The sequence below is a fragment of the Cricetulus griseus genome (genome assembly GCF_003668045.3).
Source record: "Cricetulus griseus strain 17A/GY chromosome 1 unlocalized genomic scaffold, alternate assembly CriGri-PICRH-1.0 chr1_1, whole genome shotgun sequence".
NCBI classification, from domain to species: domain Eukaryota; kingdom Metazoa; phylum Chordata; class Mammalia; order Rodentia; family Cricetidae; genus Cricetulus; species Cricetulus griseus.
The window spans coordinates 26,202,061-26,223,356 of NW_023276807.1; the positions used below are offsets into that span (position 1 = coordinate 26,202,061).

General features: G+C 38.2%; 1 non-coding gene across 1 annotated transcript; it reads left to right on the forward strand.

The window, feature by feature from the left end:
- The first annotated feature begins 20,896 nt into the window (after nt 1-20,896).
- Nucleotides 20,897-20,960, forward strand: LOC113833080. Its single transcript, XR_003480621.1, has one exon. It is a non-coding gene; the product is annotated as a small nucleolar RNA SNORD29 (small nucleolar RNA).
- The last annotated feature ends 336 nt before the right edge of the window (nt 20,961-21,296 follow it).

Consider the following 21,296-nt stretch of genomic DNA (forward strand, 5'->3'; position numbering starts at 1 on the left):
ACATTATGTTTAACAAAATAATTCAGGCTGAGAAAGACAAATACCATATTTCCTGTCATATCGGGGTTCTATATTTAAGTGTGTGTGTGTGTGTGTGTGTGTGTGAGAGAGAGAGAGAGAGAGAGAGAGAGAGAGAGAGAGAGAGAGAGAGAGAGGAGAAAGGAAGTGGCAGTCTTAATGGAAAGAGAATGGAGGGGACATGAGAGAGCTACAGAATGCATGTGATATGAAAGTGGGGGAAAACCCTTGCAGACAACAAGGCTAACCAGTTAGAGGGAACAGTATGGGGAGTGAGATTAATGGGATCCAAGTATAGTGACATATACGTAAAAATAACATAGCAAAACTCTCATTGCTTAGGATGCAAACTTAAATTTTATAATCCATGAAAGATTTTATATTTCTTTTTATTTATTCTTTGCATCTTTAGAATCATCCCTCCCGCTCCTACCCATCTCCCTCCCAGAATAAAACAAAATAAAATTTAAGACAAAGAAAGGGGGCATAAATGGGGGGAGGAAAATCTTGTCATGAAAGCTTCAGTGTGACACAGAGTCACATTAAACCCCTTTATCCAAACATTTTAACACGAAGGCTTCATCACAAAGGATCATGGGTCTGGTTTCAGGCCCCTGTTTCTACTACACCATCAATGCTGGGCCCTCACTGGATCTCTTCCTGGACATCTTGTCCCTTCCCTGTACTGTGGAGATCCTGCAGCTCTGTGTCCTCAGGGCCAACACACCCCCCCACACACATAACCCCTCCTTACTGCCATGCTCCGACAGATCACAGATGGGGTGGATGAATGTTGGAGTATGTCAATACAAAACCCTGGTTCTGGGTCTGGGTCGTTACAGCTTGGTCAGCCCTCCAGTTCTCCCCTGTCTTGGTCACCATGGTAAGAGCTCCAGCATTGCTCTGACTAGTTCACCAAGGTTGGGCCAGTTCTCCTACTTATATTTCCTCAGGGTTGGTTCACAAACACCTACACCTTCAGGGCCAGCTCTACTGGGCTGCCCAGGTGAGGTGTAGGGGCCACTCTCCTCAGTGCTGCAGCTGATGGAATCTTTGTAAATTAATAAAAATTAAACAAAAATATTCTACAGTGAACTCTATTGTGAGTCTGTGGAGTTGGGGATGTTAAGTGTATAAATGTCGTTTTACCCGCAGTATTTGCAGTAAGTTTAACCCCACCATATACTGAGGAACATCTGTACCTTGTAAAATTCGAACGTTCAAAACATATAAAGAACTCCCACAATTCAATAATTTAAAAAGCCAAATAATTCAGTTTGAAAATTGCCAAAGGACTTGAGTAGACATCTGTCCAAAGCAAACATACAATCCACAAATACGTATATTGAAAAAGTTCAGTATTACCAACCATCAGGGAAATGCAAATCAAAACTTTGGAATGGGTCCTTGCACCTGTTAAGGCTGGTATCATAGCAACCAAAGATCACAAGCACTGATGAGAATGTGGAGAGAACCCTTGCTTGATGATCTGGATAATGTAACCTCGTACGGACAAAATGGGAACGCTACAGAGGGTTCTCATTAAAAGTAATATGTCTCTACCATGTAATCCAGCAATCCCATTCCTGAGATTTTATCTAAAGTAACTGAAATCTGGATTTCAAATATTTATCACCCCCATCCCCACCCCCTTTCATCATAGCATCACCCAGGGGAGCAAAGATATGAAAAAGAAAACCTAAATGTAAAATTTCTCTCTCTCTCTCTCTCTCTCTCTCTCTCTCTCTCTCTCTCTCTCTCTCTTACACACACACACACACACACACACACACACACACACACATAGCTCAGGGGGGAGAGAAACTGATAGTAACAGTAATAAAGAATACAAGAGTCAATGTGTGATGGATATTGCTCTGGCTTTGAAGGTAGTGGTGGTTCTATGAGTTAAAACTTAGCTTCAAACCCATGAAAACACTACACATGTGTTCTACTCCGGTGTGTCAATCATCCATCAGTCACATGATACAAATAAATATACATAACCTTTTGTCAGCTATCTGCTACCTGCCCCACCTATATTTTCTTTTAATCAGGAGTCCTCATCCTTATAATCTTTTGGATTTAGTTAGCAGAATAAGGGCAGTACTCCCTGTAAAGGAATTTGAAAATCGCACACTCTCTTGCAAATACTCCTGCCACCCAATGATGAAAAGAAACATGCATATAAATATATTCTCCTAAATGTTTTAAGAAATGTTTGTGTTCATATTACCCAAAACACAGAAACTTTCTGACTTCCATCCTTCATGAGCCTTTCCCTTTATGGTTGTTCACGGACAATTTACATCTGGAAGTTTTAACCATTTAACTTCCTGAGAAAGGAAATTGAAACGACAAAAGCAAATGTGCCCCTAACTCACGTATGGAAGTAGTTATTTCCGGTTAATTATTATCAAGAACTGTGCAAGACCAAGAATGAGATTAAACATTAGCCTGTGAGATATTTAACAGTGGGGTTCTACAATAAAAACAGAATATTATTCTTTCTAGTTTCTTCCCTAAATGGTCCCAAACTACACATGTGAATGAAGCTAATGCCTAAATAATTAAATGATAATGTCATTATTATTCAATGTAGGAATACACTTGAGAATCAAATTGAATCAGGTTTTTTTCCCCCTTGTGGCACAATAACAATTCATGTTCAGCTTTACTTAATATATTCCTTGGTTAAAAGAAAAATCCATCTGTATACTCATTGGCTCATGGTAGAGGACTATGCCTGTTTAAGTGAAGGACAGATCAGTGTAAGAGGAGAAAACACAGTGACCCTGGGGTGAACAAATGGGAGTTCAGCTAAGAACAACTTCACTGCAGTTTTCTCCTAAGATTCCTTATCATTTCCACCTCTTAAGTAACCTGTGTCTTCACCCTTATAGTACTTCATCCTCTAAAACTTATCAGCTTGGGACCATGGGCAATGTGTTGTCACCTTTTGCAGAAGTACTTGGATTTTCACTCAGCCACCATTGTGTCCTGAAATGTTCACACCCTTAAGTATTCATACAGTTCTCAGCAACTGTGGAGCTTGGTTCTAGGAACACTACTTACCCTGAGTCATTTACTCTTCACAACACCAACACAGATGGTTTTATTAGTGCTACTTGACAAATGAAGCTGAGTCATGCAGTGAATAGATGATTGTGGTGAAGTGAGCTCAGGCAGTCCTACCTATTTGTATCTTGCCAACAGAGTATGCAGGAGAGTCCAAGGGCACCTGTGTGTCTCTATTCTATTATCCCATTTCTGATACTAAAGAGGTGACTTACCCGAATTCTTCAATACTTTCCCATTCCTCTTACTTTATGCCTTTAACATAAGATTCCCATCTAGGATTCTATGATAAAGCAAATCCTTCAAGTAATTTACAGCCACCCTCTGATGTTTTTCCTGTATGTTGTTTCCAACAGTGCCAATAGTAGAAAGCAGCATAGTGTATGGCTTTAAGATACGATGTTAAAATAAAAGGGTGCTGGAGAGATAGCTCAGCCATTAAGAGCACTGGTTGTTTTTCTATAGGATCTGGTTTCAATTCCCAGCATCCATGTGGTGGTGTCTCCCAACCCTTTGTGTCTCCAGTTCTAAGAGGTTGATACTGTCTTCTAGGTACTGGGGACACCAGACACGCATGTGGTGCTCAGACGCACCTGCACAAAACACTTGTACATATAAAATAAAAATAAGAACATCCCAAAACAATCTGGTGAAATATTGGACAAGTTCTTTTAACCTGTTAAAAATAAATGTAAGCTCATTAAACAAATAAAAAATCCTTATCAATGCAGCTACCATGGATTCATTCTGAACAAATTGTTACTCATGAATAAAACATGAATATAAAGTACTAATCAGAAGATAGCAGTCTTCATAATATGTTGGAAAAGTTATAAAAACCATACATTGGTCCCTCCTCCAAAGGAACCACTAAATGTGACCAGAAAAAAAAAAACAATTTATTTGCAAATCTTCTTAAAGGCATCAATTAAAGTAGCAGACTGAAATCTAAGCAAAACTATTCATGCAGGGAATTAAGGAAAGCAGTCCTTACCATGGGGCCTTGGCTGGATTGAAAAACTCTGGCTTTAGCGTTGGTCAGGTGTCTACATGGTGGTTAAAAGGCTGGGTTTCCCCAAAGCAAGGAAGCTCACCAGAGATTCTCACACATAGTCAGTTACTCCCCAGGCTACCTCCTCCAAGTGACTAATTAATATCACCTTCCCACTTCTCCATTAGGTTGGGTGGTTCTACCTGGTTCTACTAAAGACAAGCCTGTCATCAGTGGGCATGAATCTCACCTTGAAAAAATAAGGAAAGCTGTTTGCCATGAATAAAAATATTTTGGTGGGTTTTTTCATTTTTTACTTAAATTAAAAACAAGATTCCCAGTTCCCTCTCCCTCTTCCTCTCCTCCTCCCCTGCCCCCCAACTAACACCTTACCTATCCCATACCCTTTCTGCTCCCCCAAGAGGGTGAGACCTTCCCTGGGGATCTTCAGAATCTGTCATATCCTTTGGGATAGGGCCCAGGCCCTCCCCCATGTGTCTAAGCTGAGGGACTATCCCTCAATGTGGAATTGTCTCCCAAAGTTCGTTCCTCTGCTAGGAACAAATACTGATCTACTAAAAGAGGCCCCATAGATTTCCGAGGCCTCTTCACTGACACCCACGTTAAGGCTTTCTCTGTGTAGCCTTGGCTGTCTGGGAACTCACTTTGTAGACCAGGCCTTTGTAGATCCATCTGCCTCTGCCTCCCAAGTGCTGGGATTAAAGGCATGCACCACCACGACCCTGCTTAAAATTACTTTTAACCAGAGCCAACCTGATATTACTATTAGGCATTTGCAGAAAATAATGGGAACCCAATATCTAACTCCACATATGGTGTTAAATAATTTCATGCACAACATTATGAACAAATGATGCACTCACTCCTGAGTGAGCAAACACAGCAGAGAGACAACATGAGAACATCAGCCAGAAAAAATAAAAAGGAACACCAAAAAATTGGAATTACTAAAAAGAAACATTGTGTTTTCAGACAAAGATTTAAATAAGCATTTAAGACTAGGTTTTCTGTATATAACTATGTGAAATCTATATCTGCTGACCTCCAACAAATATTTAAAATAGAGATGTATTTTCTTATACATATATTTACATGTATGCATACAACAAATATGGAAAAGAATAGAATCAAAAATGAAAATAAAATTTAAAATACAAAAGTGAATTTGACCTTTTCTTAGGTATAAGAGACAATTAGAAGACCAGAGCAATTGTCCAAAATCTGGAAAAGAAAATTTTAAAAAATGAAAAAAAAAAAAGGTGGATGAAATACTCACGCTGAATTTAGCTGGAATCTCGGAATGCAATAGCAAGACAATATGAGGCCAAGGCTGCATCTTGAAGCAAAGGTCAGAATTTTGTACATATGACAGATCATAATTCATGAATTTAGGAACACAAGTTTCTACAAGCAACATAAATAAAACAGCTCCACATAGACAAATAGTAAAACTGCCTGGAAGAGATACACACAAAATATTAAAAGCACACTGTAACAAATGAAAATTACAATGCAAAGAGATTGCTTTAAAACAAGTGAGAAACTGGTAATTTTCTGTGACAGAACAAAGCTGCCAAAATTCAGTGGAATGACCTCTTTCCAGTAGTGCACTTGAAGAAATAATTGACAAGCCATAATCCTTAACCACCAAACTACTGAATGGAGACAGCCAAAGTCATTCCATTTCTCTCTTGTCCCCTCAAATGCTGTGCTGAGCACTGGCAGAGCTCATGAAGGGTACCAAAGTGATGCATTCCTGGCAAAACGAAGTTGACTCTTAGATAAAAGGTGACAACTATGGAACGGAAGAGACAGGGACAAGTTGGAGCAATTAGAGATAACTACTAAGTAAATAAAGCACAGTGGTTTGCAGTTTTCACATTCAAACCAGAAGTACAAATACAAAGCTAACAATCTAAGCCTGGGGAGGCAAGAGAGCAGCTAAATGCCCTTGTATTATCAGCATAGAAGGTGAAAGCAATGATTAACTTTTTAGCTTTGACAAGTTAAATATGCATGCCGTAATTTCCAGTATGAGCTTAGAAAGTGAAGTATAACCTTTAAACCAGCAGGTATTTAAATTCAATGAAATGTGCAAAACCCAGGAGAAGAACCCATAGGAAGGCAAGACTAGAAACAAGAACATGAAATGAAGAAAATAAAACATGTTAGTTATGAATATGATCTGAAATATACTAGTAATAAATAGCATTAACCATAAGTAACATGAATGTTCCTTTTAAAGGAAAATATTAAGGGACTCAAATTGAAACATATGTGATCCAGATGTACTTAAAATGCTATAGAACTTGAGAAAACATGTTCTCTTATCTTTATATTTTTAAAGTTATAAATGTTGAACTTCCTTGTGACCATTAAGCAAAACAAAAAAGATTTCACACACGTTGACAACAAACAGCTACTGCCCAATCAATTCACAAATGAATGATGTATACAAGAACTATTGTAGGTTTGGAAAGGTAAAAGGACATGTCCAATAAGACATAAATCAAAGAAGAATTCACAATGTAAATTAGAATATATTTTAATAACTTGTAATGATATTATTATATATCCAACCAAGAGAGTTGCAGTGTCAGCAATATGAAAGAGAAAACTACAGCAGTCCATTTGGGTGTCATAAAGGAAGAGAGTCTGGCAATTAATGAATTAAAAATATTCTCAAGATGCTGGAAAATAAGAGAAAAATAGAAACAAAACCTGAAGATGTAAAAATAGAAAGCATCCAACAATAATCATCAAAATACACACACACACACACACACACACACACACACACACACACAATGGTTCTCTCAAAAGTCTGACAAAAAGGCTAAACAGCTGACAAGACTGAGAAAAATAAGACCTCACTGACAACCAATATCAAGTCCAAGCAGTGGGATACAGCAAGAAATGGCAAACTTTAGAATGTTAAAAAAGGAATAACAAGCCATTTATGCCAAGGATTTGGAAAAGGTAGGCCCAATAGACAAACTGCTTACATGTTTGTTTACATAGATATATAGCAACAGTGGTTAAAGAAGAGAGCAAGAAGTTGGGAGGAACCCAGGTCTGGGGCAGACATGAGAGGGGATGGAGTGAAGAAAAGAAGGGAGAAATGACTTACAATGTTTTGATGCAATAAAAATTATATTTTTAATAAAAACCACTTAATGTTAGGGTTAAGGACATGGCCCCTGACAGGAGATTTGCCTAGCATGTCCACTGCCCCAGGCTCAATCCTCAACATAATCAAATGAAAAAAAGGTGATAATAGTGAAGACATTTTAAAACATTACAGATTTCCTGGGTGGGGGCACACTGCTTTAATCCCAGCACTTGGGAGACAGAAGCCAGAGGATCTCTGTGATTTCAAGGCCAGCCTAGTCTACAAAGCAAGTTCTAGGACAGCCAGAGCTGTTACACAGAGAAACCCTGCCTCGAAAAAACAAAACAAACAAAAAGTATGTTTAATTTTATTATACTATTTCAACTTCATTTTAAACAAATCTAATAAAAACATCATGGCAATATTCTATCTAGGTCACAGTATTAAGCATTCCCCAGAAACACATAGCCTCTATGTGGGCATTACAGGATGGTGACAGACTCTAGTACTAGGAAATTGCTTCCTGCTGAGCCAATATTAATTTTCAGTATAAAATGTGACTTCCTGTATTATTTACTAAGACTTTCTTCTTGACTCTAATTTATATTCTGGGAGATAACTTTGGTAAAACATTCTCTGCCAGGGATGTGTCTTATCTCCTAGAGTTACATAATAGAAATCAGTCCATCGGGACTCGTGCACCTCCTTTTCTCATCTCCCAGATCTCCTGGGGAGAAATTATCTGCCATCTTTGAACTATTACACAGTACTTTTTTCCATCTCTTATTATTTATAATAGGGCTTGCAACCTGTTTCTGTAAAGTGCCAGACCTTTGAACTTTTACATAGTACTTTTTCCAACTTTTATTATGATTTATAATAAGGCTTGGCAACCTGTTTCTATAAAGTGCCAGATAGCAAATATTTTAAGCTTTCCAGATCATGTGTTCTCTGTTGCAACTACTCAACTGTGTCGTTGTAGTGCAATAGCAGCCATACGTAACATACAAACAAATGTGTGGCTGTGATCCAACAAAACTTTATTTTAAAAAATGCAAGCAGTCAGGATTTGGCCCTTGGCCTTGACAATTCTAATTTATACTAACGTCTTGAGCAGTAATTAATTGTCTAATATTAGATTATGCTCATGTGGAAACTAAAATACATATTTTGTTAATTTTTAAAATCATTCCCAACATTTTGAACATTTACTTTTCCAGGCACAATATGAAATAGTTTAGAAGAATTAATTGGCTGAATTGAGGGAGCAGAAAGGTTGAGTCAGGTGTAGACTAGAAGAAAGGATATGTGATAGGTAGGGTTTAGTTGGGGGTGATAGGGAAGGAGGGGAGGGAGAAGGGAACTGGGATTGTCATGTAATTCAATCTTGTTTGTAATTCAAATAAAAAATCCTTTTAAAAATTGACTGAATTTGCACAGGAAAAAAAAATTTACCAGGACTTATAAGGGAAGCAGTACAAACACAGAAGGAAGTTCAACCAATAGCCAATTAAATAATAAGACCAGGACTGAACCCCACTGTGTTTAACTCTAGAATTAATCCCTGTTGTCCACCCTCTTCTACTTTCTATTATGTACATAAATTCCAAAGTAATGAATGGGACAATATCTGTTCAAATGATCTCTATACAGACTTGTATTACTGACTGGACGTGGTGGTGCAGGCCTTTAATCCCAGCAAGCACTTAGGAATGAGAAATAAGTGAATCTCTCTCTGTGGATCCAAGGCAAGTCCCAGGACTGGTAGGGCTACAGAGAGAAACCTTGTCTTAAAAGAAAAAAACAAAACAAACTTTAGATTACTAGATTGGAGAGATGAAACAACAGTAAAAAAAAAAAGTACAATTCCCAGGAATCCAAAGTCCTCTGCTGATTTCCACAGGCACTAGGCATGCCTGCTGTATGCTTGGTATGTACATACATGCACACACACATACATATAAAGAATAAATAGATCTAAAGAGAATTTTAAATGTTATATTACTCAAATATAACTGTGACAAAGAAATCAAACCCACTGTTTTATAACTGTTAAAATATCTCCCAAACTGAAATTGATTGGAATCTGGACTTCTATTTCAAAAAGGAGTGGTTCTGGATATAAATTAAGTGGTGAAATTAGAAGAATCGGCCCATTCCAGAGATGACAATATCTATGATTCACAAGAAGCACAACTCTCCACTTGTCAACATTAGAAACAGCTTTAAATGAGAGGGCTAGCCAAAAGAGTAAAGAGAAATGAGAAACAAGCCATAGTCTCCCACTCACAAAGAGCAGATCCAGGATCAGGCTTCTACTCTCTAGAACTACAGAACAGAAGTTAGACATTTTTTATCAAGAAATTGAGACACTCCTTATACTGGCTTCAAAATTTAAGAATAGAAACACAGAGGGAAACTGGGTGTTAAAGTTGGGCTGAACAATGAGGCAGAGGCCTACCAATAATCTGGCAAATTGTTAAGCCACAGAAGGATGAGCAAGGGCTACATAAGAATTTCTTTGGTCAAGAAAAGGTAGTCAGAGGGTCAGCTGAAGAGCCTGGAGTTATGGAATAAGTAAGCTAGAAGCTGCTAGGAGAATGTTGCAGGATAAGGTATCAAATTGGGTCTAAAAGTAACAATAACTTCATTCAGCCTGTAGCCCCCAAGAGTAAAATGACTTCATTTGCATGGCCTTTTTTGTCTACATGACACAGTTCCAGGAACTAAATGTATACTAAATAATAAATAAAATTTACAGATTGGGCTATTGAAAACCTTCTAGAATATGCACAGGAACTAATGTCCAAGTCTGCTAACCCCACATTTTCACTGCTCCATCGTCTTGTATATTTAGGTTTTACTCATTCAGTTTGGCTGCTCTACAAGTTTACACTTCAGAGATATCCACTCCTCTGTGTATATTGTCACATTAATTCATTTGGAATAACACAAAAAACATTATTAACTACATAATTATACATGGCAGAAAGGTTGTTTCTTGTCCTATAGGTTTGGGAGTCCAATTTCAATACTCCTGCCCATTCAGCATCTGACAAGGGGTCCATTTCTGTTTTGGAGGTGGCATACTCTCACTTTGTCTTTTTTCCCACATGGTAGAAGCAAGGGGGAAATCTAAGATATTAATCTCATTCCTAAGAGCTCTGTCCTCATGATTTAATGGCTCCCACAGGCCATACCTTCTAGTGCCATCCCACTCATGATTAGCTTTCACATATAAAGCAATGGCAATCTTGTTTTTTTTTTTAAACAAAATTGTGTTGGCAGCATATGTTTCAGTGGCTAAGTGTTTCAATACGATAAATCAAGCAAAGATTAATTTGGTTAAGGGCAAGGTCAAAGAACATAATTCCACCAGCTCCTTTCAGAAACATGTGACACAAAATTAGGAATATTGTAAAAGTTAATACTTGCTAAAGCCCAAGTTAAGATAGTCATCACTGCATTTAAGCCTGAAAACTTCCTCCTATAAAGTTATATACTTGCCCCCATTCACTGAGTGATTTATATTTTCAATAGTTTTCATCTGCTTCAAGTTCTCATCCGTGGTAGGCAAAGAGCTGTCCCATTGAGTTAGATCTCCAGCTGCATTAAGTTATATTAGTAGAATGATTTGTGCTAAGCTCCATTTAGTCCCCAACAATTGAGAGCTGATTCTTTTAAAGTTTCATAGGATAGATTGGGGAGGGAGGGACATGGAAAAAAATCATTTAGATGTATGAAATTCATATTTCAAGACATAGAAAATGTAAAATCTTAAAAGAATGAAGACTGGTTCAAAACTACCAAACTCTCCTCTCGGCATTTCTCAGTTGCCTCTGGTTCCTTGAAGGTTTGAGGCCATGTGGTCTTTCCCATATCTACTTTGGCATGTCTAATTTTTAAATTTATTTTTCTCTTATATATTACATCCTGACTACATTTTACCCTCCCTCTACTCCTCCCAGATTCCCCCCCTCCTCTGTCCCCCAGATCCATTTCTTCTCTGTTTGCCTTCAGAAAAGGACAGGCCTCCCAGGGATATGAACAGAACATGGCATATCAAGATGCAAGAAAACTAGGCACATCCCATTATATTAACACTAAACCAGTAGGAGGAAAAGGGTCCCAAAGTAAGGCAAAGGAGTCAGAGACAGCCCCTGCTCTCACTGTTAGGTGTTCCATAACAAGATACACCACCATAAAATATATGCAGAAGACCAAGGTAAGATACATACAGCCTCCCTGATGCTCCATTCAGTTTCTGTGAGCTCCTATGAGACTCACCTGGTTTTATAGATCATTTTCTTGAGTTCCTTGACCTTCTATAATCCATTCTCCCCCTCTTCCACAGACTTCCCCAAGCTTCCCCTAATGTCTGTCTGTGGCCTGTGGGTCTCTGATGAAGCCTCTTTGATGACAATTATGCTAGGCTCTGGTCTAGAAGTATAGCATTGTATCATCAAGAATCATTTCATTGACTCCTCCTCCTCCTCCTCCTCCTCCTCCTCCTCTTCTTTTAGTTTCTGGTTCCTGGTCCTCGAGGCAATGTCAGGCCTGTCATGACAGGGGTCTCAAGCTAGACCAGTAATTGGTTGGCCACTCCCACAATTTCTGTGCCACTTTTACTCCAGTACATCTTGCAGGCAGGATAAATTTTAGGTTGAAGGTTTTGTGTCTTGGTTGGTGTCCCAAGCCCCCACTGGAAGCCTTTCATGGTTATGGAAGATGGACAGTTCAGACTCCATATCTCCCATTACTATGAATCTTAGATTCATGGGAGTTTCCATTGCACTAGGATTCTACCTCATCTCCCATATGCCCCCCCAATGCCAGTCATCTCTCCCTGTACTCTCTCCCTCAACATTCCCCAATCTTATATCTTCTGTTGCCATCCCCACCTGCTCCTGTCCTCTGGTTAAATCTATTCTATTTTCCCTTCCTAGAGAGATCCCTGAGTGCCCCTGTGAGCCCTCCTTGTTACTTGTTTAGCTCAGGTTTAGGCAATCGTGTTGGTGAGACTTAATGTATGTAGCTTCTGACATTCCTGGGAAATACAATCACAGTAAACTTCCTGTTGTGGTTCTTAAAAATCTTCCTGCCTCCACTTTTGCAATGATCCCTCAGCCTCCAGTGCAAGCATTGTACTGCAGATTGTGAGTGCCTCCAAAAATCTGAGTTTTGATTGGTTGCGGTTTTCCACAATGTTCTCCTTCTCTTGCAAAGAGCACTTTCCTTTTTGAGGAATTAAGATTAGAGTTATCCGTGGGTACAAGGACAAATATTTAGAATGTAGTTAGGGATCATGCTTGTTTACTAAAGTGATGGTTGTAGGTGCTCTTCAAAGATTCATGGCTTCACTATCCCTTGGAAAAGAAAAGGAACCTTGAGAATGGAAAAAATAGCCTTTCCCAGGGAAGAGCACACAAACTCATTATCCAATACCAAATGATTATCCTTGAAAAAATACATGCAAGTAATATTTTACAGACTGAGCAAATTGTACTTATGTATGTAGTCATATAAGTGTATTTGTGTGTCAACGATATATATATATATATATATATATATATATGTAACAACATTGAAAAAAGAGGCATTAAATTTGGAAAAACATCAAAGAGGGGTACAGGGAGGGTTTGGAGTGAGAAAGGGTATGGGAGAAATGATGTAATTATATTATAATCTCAAAAATAAAAGAAATTAATTAAAAACTAAGGTAAAATATAGTTAGTTCATTTGAATACAATAAAATAATTCAAACTAGTATGTTTAAGCTTTAGCAAAATCAATCTGCTACAATAACAATAGAAAGAGTATATGCATCTGATTCATCAAATTATTCTGTAACTTTTACAAAAAAGAGTTTTGTTTTCCTCTAGATTCTAAGGTCCTGGAGAGTTGGTTGTGTGGCTAAGAGCCCTTGTTACAAAGGACCTGGGTTTGATATTCAATATCCACATGGAGATTCACCACCTCCTTGGGCACAAAGCATACATGTGGTGAATAGACATCCATGCAGGAAAAACACTCGTACATATAAAATAGTAAAAATAAATCAATATTTTTTAAAAAAATAGATTCTACAATAGATTCACATACAATAAATATATTTATTTATTCCTCCAATTATAGTTTCCTCTCCATGTTCTCCTTCCAGTTCCTCCCTGTTTCCCTACCTCTTCAAGATGCATTCCCTTCTGTCTCTTATTGAAAAATAACAAGCTTCCAAATAACCAGAACAAAATAAAATATAACAAGATAAAACAAAACTATCACATCAAAGTTGGACAAAGCAAACCAACAGAAGGGAGAACAGAGCCCCAAGAGAAGAACATGAGTCAGAGACCAACTCATTCATACACTCAGGTGCCCCATAAAAATACTAAATTGAAATCTATAATGTATGTGCAGAGGACCTGTTGGAGACCTGTGTCATACCTGTGCTTGCTGCTTAAGTCTCTGTGAGTTCATATGACCTTTGCTCAGTTGATTTAGATTACCCCTCTAAATTATTCTCCTGGTGTCCTCTGTCCCATCTGACTCTTACACTCTTTCTGCATTCTCTTCTTCTGTGGGGTTCCCTGAGTTCTGAAGGGTAAGATTTGGTGAAGACATCCCACTGAGAACTGTATGTTACAAGCACTCTCTTTTTCTCCCATAATATCTGGCTGTGGGTTTCTGCATCTCTTCCCATCTTCTATAGGAAGAAACCTCTCTGATGATGACTGAATAAGTCACTGAACTAGAAATATAGCAGAATATCATTAGGAGTTATTCTATTGAATCTTTCTTAGACCAGTAGTATTTGGGTTTAGCTTAGGTCTCTGGGCTATCACACCTCTTGTTCTTCATCACTCAAGAAGTGTTATGAATGGGTTCCATTTCATGGAGTTTGTCTAAAGGTAAATTAGACAATGGTTGGTTACTCCCACAAGGTTTGAGCTACCTCTACCCTAGTATCTTTTGCAGGCTGGACAGATCAAAGGTTTCTGAAAGAGATTTGAACAAATAAATATGGGTTCACCCTGGCTAGCACAACAATAAATGACAAAGAAAAAGTCAAGCTTGATGAGATAATATTTTGACTTGGTTATTTATTTACTTACAGGAACATGGGAAACTTAAGGATTGTTATACAATGGGAAAGGAGAATTGCTCTCCTAGTTATTGTTAATTTATTGTATATCTTCAGTGGGGAACAGGTTCATGTGCTTGGCCTTTCCTTATGACCCAATTAATGAATAATCTCTTTAGCCATTTTCCCTTAAGCAATGTTAGATGGGCCCAATTTTGTCAGGAACTCATATAGCTAAGCATAGACACTCTGGTTTTAAGATGGCAGCAGCCATGTCATGACCATACAGAGTATTAAAACACAAGTCCATAATACTACACAAATGTAGACATTTTCAATATATTAACTATGTCTATCCATACCTACTAGTCATTCATCACTTTTTAATATCTTCAACACTGATGTTAAAATACAGAAAAGACCTTTCCAAGTGTGCAAATAACCATTATTTGGCATCCAGCATATTTTTTTATTTTAAGTGCTTTCTTTTTGACAAAATAATGATATAGTTGAAGAGACCATCTGAGATACTTATTCAAATAGAAATCTTGATTCTCCCTACAGAAGCAAATGGCCCACCATGAGCTAAAAATGTTAGCTTGTGAACTTCTGAGATTATTCTGGGAATACTCCTGAGATCACAAGACTAAGTATCTGTGTGTGATTTTTAGTATGGATATGAGATATGAGTAAATGTAGACTAAAAGGTAATAAGCACTAGTAGAATTGGAGAGCATCACATGTTTTGACCTATGGTCCTCATTGTACCTCTGCAATCATTTTGTCTATAAAACCAAAGACCCTGTAACGGTAAAGAAAGAGCTGTAAGGGGGCTCCCAGGATATCTCTATCACAGATGACATGAATCTAAAGGTATATTTTGGTTGTACAAGGAATCATACACCTATCCATGGACAACATTTGACTACAAATCTGTCTATGGATATATTTGAGGAGGATGAAATAAAGAGCTAGGAAGAGGAATTGTGGAGACTATTAAAAATCTTCATAGGATACCAGTTGATGGGATACATCTTCATTTAGGAAGCAAAATACAATCTAGAGGGAACTGGAATGTCAAATCCCCCAAGTAATCTACTGCTTGGAGGTATGCTCTTGTCCTCCCATACTTATATTCTGAGCGAGTCCCGTGATGCCAATTAACTCATCATACACAGAAAGCTTATTAATATGACATTCTGGAAAATCAATAAGAACAAGAGTTCCAGTGCTGTATTGCCCAGAAGAAGATTATTGACAGTATTGAGGTACAGCTAGGGAATGAGATAACCATGGGCTCAATAAGTAACAAGTGAATAAGAAGACTGTAGAAAAAAAGTTCAGCTCACACACAGTCTTAGAAGATTAGTTGCAAGAAGGTTCTAAGAAAGGAAGACTGAAAGCAAAAGGAGCAGAAACAGAAGGATAAGGAAAGAAAGAATGAGACCAGGGCAAGATTAAAAATATTTACACTGACTTTCAGCCTTATAATCATACATAACATCAGTGACATTGCTTACATCTCCATGGTGCCTAATTAGTGCATATCAAAGCACAGTGTCATTTTATTTCTTAACACGGTTTGGGATATACAACATGATGTCCTGTGCCACCTACAAATGGTAGTGTATTTTCCATTATATGGATTAGGTTAAGGAATAGACAAAGTATTTCTACATATCTCTTAAACTTACTTTTTAAGGCACCAGACATCAAAGTTGAAAACAAGTAAGACATAGTTAGAGTCCCTCATACAAGATGGACAGGAGCTCAGCCTGCAACCCAAACCTTTAGGAAGGAAGGCAGAGAGAGTGGATAGTCAGGCTGCTTTCATAACCTTGAATTTTTGTAAGCTATCTGCAGGAAGGTGGCCAAGAATATTTTAAGTATATCTCACTTCCTATCTACTTAAATAGAATTGATATTTCCAAATATAACAGAAAATACTCATAAGGAAGTGTTATTCCCCAAATTCCTAGACTATCTAGATATTTTATGCCACTTTCAGGAAGAATGGAAGTTCTTAAAACCTGATTTGGAAAGGTTCCAGTAAACTGGTTTTATGCTTAATGGCTGGAGAGAAAGAGGCGGGGACAAGATCGAAACCTCAGTGATCACAAAGTGTGGAAAGAGAAGCAAACTTCTCAGATCCCTCCTCTCCAAGCAGCCCAGAATCCCTCACATTGCCAGAGAAGAAGCATAAGGCTCTTGTTGGATATTGCATATTCAGCCCCAGAAAACTAGGAAACTCAGTAAAATGAGAAGCATTTTTTTATTGTAAGGTCAGTTAAAATATTTCCTTGGTAAATGTAACTAGGTATCCTAACTCTTACAAAATATTCTGTAGGCTCATTTTCATACCACCCTCCAGTGCATTTGCCTTCTGCCTGTGGGGCACTATTGGTAAATCCCAAAGCTCAATAGAATGGAAACATCTTTATCTTACAGAACTTAGTAGCTGTGTTCTAAGAAAAGAAAGATTTCAAACCAAATTCATATGCATACAAAGAGCCCAATGATTATGTTAAACAACCATTCATCATATATATCCTACCAAATACCATGCTTCCCTTGAAGAAATTCCTTTGTTTTTTGTTTTTGTTTTTTGAGATAGGGTTTCTCTGTAGCTTTGGAGCCTATCCTGGAACTCACTCTGTAGATGAGGGTGGCCTCAAACTGACATCGATTCTCCTGTGTCTGCCTCTCGAGTGCTGGAATTAAAGGCTTGTGCCACCACTGCCTAGCTTGTTCGTTTTTGAGTAGTATGTTACTGATTACTTTGGAATTTCACATCATGTACCCTGATCAAGCTCATTTCCCAGTCTTCCTTGGTCCACCCATACCCTTGTTACCTCCATTAAAAAGGGGGGAAAAGGAAGAGAAAAACAAAGTACAATTCCAATTTGTTTTGTTCACTGGAACATGATCAAACTCCCATTGGCAGCACAACTTGGGAGGCAGAAGTAGGAGGATAACTGTGACATGGAAGCCAGTCTGGCTTACAGGGATAGTTCAAGAATAGCTAAGTACACACACACACACACACACACACACACACACACACACACACACACACACACCTGTCTAAATAAAACCAAAAACAGAACAAAAAAGGAAAAAGAAATGAAGGAAGAAATAAAGGAAGGAAGGAAAAGAAAAACTTTGTCCTTTCCTAATCACCTGCATCCCCTCCTCCAGCCATCAACTGTGGAGAGCTATACTTTAGCATCCTTACCACAACTTTTAAGAGTTCTCTTCCTTGATTTTCTTTCTAGACAGTTACATTTGGGCAGTGGGGTAGGAGTAGAGGTAGGGTTATTACAGAAACCTTCTATGCCCCTCTTTCTCAGCTATGAGTCTGTTGTCATCTATGTCACCACAAAAGTAGCTTCCTTGCCCTTTACAGTCAGTGGGAGATCATGGACATCCACATGGCCCCTGGCATCAGCATGAGGTACCAATCTCAGCATGGTCTCTGGTGGTGATACAGACCATGGACATCAAAAGCCCTCTGCCACAGCACAGGCCAGGAACACCATCACAACCCTCAGCAGGAGCACCGGCCAACAGGGCCTCTGGAGTAGCACGGGCTGTGGACACCAATATGGTTTCTAGCAGTATCTGTGCCCATGGACATCAGCACATACCACAGACATTCAAATGCCTTCTGTGGTAACATGGCTTCAGGAAGCAGTACAGATGACAGCCATCTACCTGGCCTTCAGTGGTAATATGGGCCACAGACATCAACATGACCTCCAACTTCAGCAAGACCACACACCCCAACATGGCCCATTTGTTTTTGACCAACCATCAGAATCATGTCTCTTTAATTTTTCTTCAGTGTGGTGTCTCTTCATATGCCTGGGGCAAGACATGGTCAGGGGTTGTTCTAGAAGGATAGAAATCAGCATATTGACTATCTTTACTATTGGATGTAGGATGTCCCTCCCTCAATAGAGGCTATGGTGTGAGACCAATCGTCAGTGAATAGCAGTGTGTGCTTCCTAACACAGGTAATGGGAATCTACAGTGTAAATTCCCAAAAAAAAAGCAACAGTACTCATTAAGAACTGCATTTTATTTAGTATGGAAAAAATACACCCTTGATAATATTTCAATTAAGAAATTCCAAGTAATGGTCTTATTTAGCTGTACAGCCTGCAAACCACAACCATGAACAGCATGGCAAAATATAACTAAGGGTGTAATAGTGACTCCTCAATTTTGGTATCTAATTGGACTTCAGATCCACTTAATAAGAGTGAATTAATGCTGGGAACCCTAGCCAACTGTAGTCACAACAATAGACCACTGACCCTGTGTGGCCCTTGGTCTATGATACTCTGATCTTTATTCTAATGTATTTTGATGCAGCAAATCAGTATTATTATTCTTTCAATGTTAAAATGATTGATATGAGTTGGAATACATTATTGTCCAAGACATCTTGATTTGCTAACTTCAAAATGCATCAGAGGAAAGAACTTTGAAAAGAATTTTCCAATCTTACTATGCTAATGCTACTTATACCCTTTTGCAATTTAATGTCACACTTTACATGTTTCATTGGTGTATAAAAAACCACCAAGTGGAAAAATCCATTAAATGATTCAAAGTGGAAAACTCAACCATTATAGTTTATCTCCAGAAAGATAATACTAAACCTTATCTATTTACATTTAGCCAGGGACATATAGTTTTATTGCTTACAGAATAAAAACATAGAGTCAAACTAATGATGAAGCTGTTTAAGTTTCCCTTTGGATGGGTTTATAGTCAGCCAATGTGGAGTTCACAGCAATAGGACATAACAACCCACAGGAGAGAAGAAGTGATGCAGAGAAAAGTGACGGGTTTCTCTATAAATAAGCCATCCAATTGTAATAGGAAGATGGGATTTCACAGGTGACACTGTAAGTAGATAGTGTACATAGATGTTTTCTGATGATGTAATCCCTGGAAGAGTTATCCTTTTGATCAGTTGCCAGATAAACCTCATTTCCTGTTCTTTGGGTGTACGGCCAACTTAATGTAATTTTATCCATTAGTTTTTCTTCGTGAGGTGACAAAATATCAAACGGAAGCAACTTAAGGAAAAAGATATTCATTCTGGCTCACAGTTTCAGAGAAAGAGTCCATCATGTTGAGGAAGGCTTGGAGCCTAGACCAGCTATGTCTGTAGGATGCATCAGTGCCCTATTAACAAGAGGCAAACCAGAAGGCAAAGAGTTAGACCAGAACTACTCATGTATGTAATCTTTAAAGGCCTACTTCTAGTGATGTCCACCAGCCAATCTTCTAAAAGCTCCACATTCTTCAAAATAACACTGGGAAAGACTTTTCAAACTTCTGCTTCCGTTGTCCTTTGGCTCATAGCCTCTACTTCCATCTTCAGAACACCTTCTTCCAACCCTGTTTATCTTAACCCCTTATCCTCTTCATCCTTTTTCTGATAAGGACATGTCTAGTGACAGTTATGAAACCCTACAACAGTAAGAATAATTTATTCATCTCAAGATTGGTAATCTCACTTGTCAAGTCCCCTTTTTAATACAAGGGTAACTTCAGGGTTATATAGACTACAAACTGGGTTTATAAGAAGGCATGCTGCTTCCCTGAATATACACTCTGCACCCCGAAGATTTATTTACCTCTTCATGAAAAATACCTTCACTTCCATTTCAACCTACATAAAAATCTCAATCTACTTGAACTAATCTTCAGTTGTATATTAGAGATTAGTATAGAATGGGGCCTTGAGATAGTGTCCTCTGGCTGCCACAAAAATTAAAACAAAAAATTATCTCACTTTTCTCATTAATTTCCTCTCTAAATTTTCACAACTATTACATACACCTCTTCTATCTCCTTCATCCGCTTACCCTGCCATTGCTTCTTCTCATATCCTATCCCTGAGTCATTGCCCTGGTTATGACTAACTTCCTCTAGAGTCTAAGCTACTATGAAGCTTTGAACTGATTTTCCTGTCTCTGACGGTCATCATCATACCAGTCGGGAGGCTATTGAAGTGGGGCAGACAACTGTGATGAAATCCTGCCCTGAAATAACTGGAATAAGACAAAAATAAGAAGACATATTTCAATGTTCTAAGAGAGTCTATCTGAAGTAGTCTCACCATACACACACTTGAAAAAGTGAGATGATCCCTGTGACAATTAACTGTGTAAACATTTCATAGCACAAATCAAAACATTTTGTTTTATACATTGAATATATATGTTTATATAATGTTGCCATAGTTCAATAAGACTAAAATTTTTCAATGATAATGATAATTAGGAAGATGATAGCAAACTGTGTGTGTCAAGGAGAGCAGGAACTGGAAGAATGTAGAAAGACCACTCAAGGTCCAGTTTGAAAATCTAGGTGCACAGCATGTTCTAAATGAGGACCAGGAATGTGAGGTGGGATGAAGCACATGGGGTTGTGACAAACACTTTTGCAGTGAGTTTGAAGATCCAGTAGTACATTCAAGAGATAACATCTGACCCTGTCTTGAAAAACAAACAAACAAACAAAAAACTAAAAGAAAAAAACCAAAAAAACAAAAAAAGAGAGATAACATCTGTTTTGGTTTCTGTGATGAATCAAACCAGCTCACCATGACTGAAATGAAAACACTCGAACACCTGAGAAACTGTAGGATAGACTTGGGGGATGCAAATGTGCAGAGCCTTTTGTGTAGCATTTTACTCTTTTACCAGGTCTTGTTAGCAGTAAAATACTTGTTTCAGAGATTTTGTGTCATGCGTGGAGCTGAGGGACCAGACGAGGAAAATTAAGCAATCTCTTCACTCAAGTCCAGGGTGAATCAAGATCTGAGAAAATAATCCAAGTCTTTGAAGACATCAGGATATTTCTGATCCTTTTATAATGTAACGGAACTACTCAAGATTGGGTGTCATCCTCATTTTCCTAATGAAGCTGTTCTTTAATCTTTTTTTTTAAAGCAATAAGCACTTGGTTCTGTTGTT